Source organism: Chiloscyllium punctatum, chromosome 40, assembly GCF_047496795.1.
Source record: "Chiloscyllium punctatum isolate Juve2018m chromosome 40, sChiPun1.3, whole genome shotgun sequence".
NCBI lineage: Eukaryota > Metazoa > Chordata > Chondrichthyes > Orectolobiformes > Hemiscylliidae > Chiloscyllium > Chiloscyllium punctatum.
Genome location: NC_092778.1, coordinates 49,255,043 through 49,261,042, shown reverse-complemented (window position 1 = coordinate 49,261,042; position 6,000 = coordinate 49,255,043).

The following is a 6,000-nucleotide window of genomic DNA, read 5'->3' as shown; positions in this document are numbered from 1 at the left end:
ATCATTTAGGTAGAGAGTTTGTTTTGTCCTTTTCAGGTCTAAAGTGGTCAACCTCAAATTGACCAACATGTAATTTCCTTTTTGCCAGCTTTTCCCACTCAGTTGGGTTTGGGTTATCTCTCAATATAACTTGTGAAAGTTATACTTACAATGCTACCCATCTTCTGTGATTGGCAAATTAGGTTATGTGGCTTTAGATCTGAAAATCCAAATTGTTAACAAATAGTGAATAGCTGAGATTCCCAACACTGCAGGATATCACTAGCCTCATTCCATCAATTGAACTGTGTGCCCACAATCTGTAATCTCCACCTCCATCTCCTATTTGCTCATCAGGACAGTTCTTTGCATTTTATTTCAATAACTTCAAGGATTTTATTGAACGCCTCCTGGACATTCATAATCGAATATGGTTGGCAAATTCCTGGATACGAGCACTAGACAGGGATTTTAAAAATAGTTCTCTGTTAGCAAACAGTTGCAGAGCTCACAGAAGATATTAAAGGAAATGAGAGGAACTGAAGCCAGTCATCAGTGCAGACTTGGTGTCAACCCATGTCTGAGAAGTTGTGGAGAGTAAGAACCGTGTGTGATTTACAAACTATTCCTTGGTTATTCAGTATTCCCTTAATAATGAATAAACCCTTTTACTTTGTTACAATGAAATCCGTATATGACAACACATCATCACATCAAGCAGCAAGGGGACCAGGGATTTCTGGCCTTAGCCCTGCGTGGTGGGACTGAGTGCCAACTTAGAGTAATTATGTCAGCTGTGGGTGAGAGATGCTGGACAGTTCTGCCTGTATTAACCTTTTAATTGAGCTGGAGCCAGTTTAGATAGCTCTAAATTCAACCAATGATTCAACCAGATTCAGCCAACTGTGACCAGACCTAAATCAGTGCCCATTCCCACAGAAGATTGGAGTCAATACACAAAAGTGCTCACCGTGCCAATTTAATTGGACCTCACTCAAAACAGCTCATGTGTTCACTGACTTTGGGTATACTTTTCCACTGCAAAGAGCTGTGATAGCAATAGTGAGAACATTGGGAAAGTACAGCAAAACTGGAAAAATCTGATTGTCCATATCAAGAAAAACAAAGTCTACTGTTACCCTATGGTTTAAAGACTGAATTCAGAATCTCATCATGAGTGGCAAATATTTTCTTTCTGTACATTTACATCTTATTATTGGCTAGCTATTGGCTAATTTGATCTTACTTCTGTGAAACTGCCAATTCTCCCTTGTTTCACAAAGGAACTAGACAGCACCAATGACCAACATGGAAGTCAGAGCAGTAACCTGGAGGCAGCTGCTTGTCCCTTGCTTCTCCAGCCCTTCATTTGACCTCCAGAGGTCAAGGGGGGGTGATGGGCCGTCATGGAGTACCACCACAATCAATCAGGGGGCTTGTCTAATTCCAGTCTAGGCTTGGCCACTCAGTTCTGCAGGTCAGGTACAAATGTGTAGGTGGCAATTCTTCCTGCAATGAGACAAACAGAAGGACTGAGTATGACCAATGGATCAAACAGCAGTTAGTGGGGATGCATAGCAGGTCAGTCAGCATCTGAAGAGCAGAAGAATTGACATTTCGGGCAAGAGCCAACCATCCTGATAGTCTCTTGCCCAAAACATTGATTCTCCTACTCCCCGGATGCTGCCTGACCTGCTGTGCTTTTCCAGCACCCCACTCTCGACTCTGATCTCCAGCCCGCACTTCCTCCTAGTTAGTGAGGATGCATGAGATGGAAAAATCATAAAATGCTCTCTGAGTGAGTAGTGAACACAGAGAGCAGGAAGGTTTTCTAATTTGTGAGAATGAGTTAGGTAAGAACAGTTGAGTAGACACGATGCATGCCTCAGTTGTAATGAGAGCTTTAGTCTATGCAGACATGTCTCACGGTTCTCAGAATGGTGGCCTGTGAGTATGAAGTACCAGAAGGAAGATGGTGACACTTCCTTTCTGGAACAGGAATGGCACAATGGCTCATTGGTTAGTATTGCTGCCTCATAGTGCAAATCACCTGGGTTCGAGTTGAGACAGGAAATTGGAATAGGAATCACTGAATAGGTGGAACGTGCTCAATGAGCCGAATAGCCTACTCCTTAATCCTTTGTTTAAATCTCACTCCATTACTCAAACAAAATAACAAAGGCTTCAAAATGACAGTGCAGTGCTGTGCTGGTGGAGGTGATGGTCATTGAAAAATATGTTAAACTGAAATTGTCAAGTCAAATCAAGGTAGAAGTTTCATGGTGAATGGTAGAGCCTTAAAGACTATAATGGAACAGAGAAACACCTTAGAGTTCAGGTGCACAGTTCTCTGAACGTGGAGTCACAGGTAGACAGGGCAGTGAAGGATGCTTTTGGCACACTGGCCTTCATCAGTCAGGGCATTGAAGATAAAAGTTGGGAAGTTATTTTGCAATTGTACAGGACATTGGTGAGGCCACTCTTGGAGAATTCTGTTCAGTTTTGGTCACCTTGCTATTGGAAGGAGGTTATTAAACTGGAAAGAGTGCAGAAGAAATTTACAAGGGTGTTGCCAGGACTCAAAGGGGATGTTGGATAAGCTAGGACTTCTTTTCCTTTAGAGCATAGGAAACTGAGGGGGGACCTTATAGAGGTGTTTAAGATCATGAGAGGCATTGGTAGGGTGATTAGATTAGATTTAGATTAGATTAGATTAGATTACTTACAGTGCGGAAACAGGCCCTTCGGAAACACCGCCCCGCCGAAGCGTAACCCACCCATACCCCTACATCTACATCTACCCCTTACCTAACACTACGGGCAATTTAGCATGGCCAATTCACCTGACCTGCACATCTTTGGACTGTGGGAGGAAACCGTAGCACCCGGAGGAAACCCACGCAGACACGGGGAGAACGTGCAAACTCCACACAGTCAGTCGCCTGAGGCAGGAATTGAACCCGGGTCTCCGGCGCTGTGAGGCAGCAGTGAATGGACTGTCTTTTTCCCAGTTTTGGGGAATTGAGGACGAGGGGGCATCAGTTTAAAGATGGAGGGGAAAGAATAAAAGAGAATCAGAGGGACAACTTTTTTTTAAATCAGAAGGTGATATGCATATGGAATGACCAGCCAGTGGAAGTAGTTGAAGTGGGTACGTTAATGACATTTAAAAGGCATTTGGACAAATATATGGATAGGACAGATTTAGAAGGAAATGGGACAAATAGAGAGAAATAGATGTTGTGTGGTGGTCTTTTTCAACAGCATGGATCAGTTTGGCCTCTCTCCGTGCTGTAGGACTCTATGAAGCTTTGGCTGTTGGACCAATATTTATCACTCAATCAAATTGACGTAATCAGTTCTGTTGACAGTATCTGTTGTGTGCAAGTTGACTGCTGCTTTTCCTGAAGTACACCACTTCCTACACTTGAAAACGTACTCTATTGGCTGGAAACAGCTGTTAAATGTCCAGTTGTTGTTTGAAATAATAAACAAATGCTTGTCTTCCCTTATTCCTTTTCATCTAAAACTGATATCAGAAGCTTGATAAGAGGAAAAGCTACAGGAACAGCAAATAACACTCTACACAAATCAAAGAACCTAACTGTCAATCTATGTTGGTGGGGAGCAGGGCTGAAGATCGAGGTCAAATGAAAAGAACCTTTAATGTAAATCAGATAAATGCACTATATTAGTACTTTGCAGAAATTCAACTCTTTAGTGACACCCAGTGATAAACATCAGTATTACAAGTGAATAGTTTGGGTGACTGCTGGAATTAATGACGCAGACTAACAAGATTGTTAGGTATTCAATGTTGACAAATCTACTCAGCAATGACATCATTGCTCATCTGATAATCTTTAACTCCACTGTCCATAACCCCTACTACCTCTCTGATTAAAATCTGTTTGTCTCAGCCTTGAATGTACTTAATTTCAGACTTAAGTCTCACCATCCTTGATAAAATGTTGATTTTTAAGCAATGTCATAGTCAGAGATGTTCAGCACGAAAACAGACCCTTTGGTCCAATTCGACCAGACATCCCAACCCAATCTCGTCCCACCTGCCAGCACCTGGCCAATATCCGTCTAAACCCTTCCTCCATTCATATACCAATCCAATTTGGAGATGCCAGTGTTGGACTGGGGTGTACAAAATGAAAAATCACACAACACCAGGTTATAGTCCAACTTATTTAATTGGAAGCACTAGCTTTTGGAGCGCTACTCCTTCCTGATGATTTTTAACCTTATACCCATCCAGATGACTTTTAAATGTTGCACTTGTACTAGCCTCCACCATTTCCTCTGGCGGCTCATTCCATAATTATACCACACTCTATGTGAAAAAGTTGCCCCGTAGATCTCTTTTATATCTTTCCCCTCTCACCCTAAACCCATGCCCTCTAGTTCTGGACTCTCCCACGGCAGGGAAAAGACTTTGTCTATTTACCCTATCCATGCCCTTCATGATTTTATAAATCTCTATAAGGTCACTCCTCAGCCTTTAAGATGTGTACCATGGGCATTTGGTAAAGGGAATATCCAGTTACATGGTACCTTCTTGGGCGAGAGGAGAAACCAAGGTGGAGAGGGATAACAGCATGATGAAGAACTAACAGTGAAGTATTAAGGCACCCAGCATGGACAGAACACTAACAAGAGTTTTGGATGAGCTAAAATTTATTGCAGGAGGAGGATGGGATTTCTGCCAAGAGACTGAAATAGTCAATTTAAGGGGTGTCAAAACCTTTTGTACAAAAACCTCTTCAATGGTCACAGTTAAAAGACAAGGGGGAGGCTATTTATGACTCAGCTGAAGAGAAATGCCTTTACCCAGAGAGGAATAGATCTGTGAAATTCTCTGCTACAGAAAGTGATTGAGGCTAAAACATTGAATGTTTTCAAGAGGGGTTGGATATAATTCTTGGGCTAAAGTGATCAAAAGTTATGAAGAGAAAGTGGGAACAGGGAATGAGTTGGATGATCACTTCTACTGTATTTTTTATGTGCAACACAAGTGGGTTCCAGCAGCAGAAAGAGGGGTAGGGACAGAGACACGTGACCGAGTATTGCTTTGAAATGGTTGTGAAATAATTTTGTTTTCTTTCAATTCTGCTTCCCGTTCAGATTTTCACAGATTATTTTCACCATTTCTCAATACAGCACAAAACTAACTCCATCTGTGTAACTTGCACAGATTGTTCTCGACTCGGAGTATAAAACATTTGAAAAGCAATATGCAGGTCAAAAGAAGAAATGGCTATTTAGCCCATTTAGTTAACAGAGAACAGAATTATTATCCGCTACGTTGATAGACATGATTTCGAGATGCCGGTGTTGGATTGGGGTGTACAAAGTTAAAAATCACACAACACCAGGTTATAGTCCAACAGGCTTAATTGGAAGCACACTAGCTTTCGGAGCGACGCTCCTTCATCAGGTGATTTCTGATTGATTCCTGGCACAGCCACATGCCTGAGGCTTCAGAATATATGAGATATTGCAATTTCCACTCTTTTCTGCAACCATTTGTAGAATTTGAAGGAAACATCAAATCATAGGTGAAGGAAAGGGAGTCATGGTAGGGAAAGCACCAAAATCACCAGAGACCATCAACAAACAGCACTCCTACCTTCAAAGTAAAATTTGTGAACAAGATTTTTAACACAAGTGTCAGAGAACTTTTTTTTAAAATCATGTATTAATTGAAGGAAATATTTTCACTTTACAAACTGTCGTTTAATACTGGTTGCAAGAACTGACTTGGGTACCCTGACAGAATGCAGAAGTACCCAATACTAATGGTAGGACAGGAAAAGAAGGAAATAACAGTTCAGTGAATGGTGTAGTTGTAAACAGGGTCCTTGGGTTCCAGCTGGAAATTTTCAAGAATGGAGCTTTCTTTCGATTTTCTCAAATTATTGCATTTCGTTCTGATTTGTGTGGGTTATGTCAAATGAGTAAGGAAACTCACACCAAATGAGTGAGGAATACTTACTGCCCAAATTCCCTTAC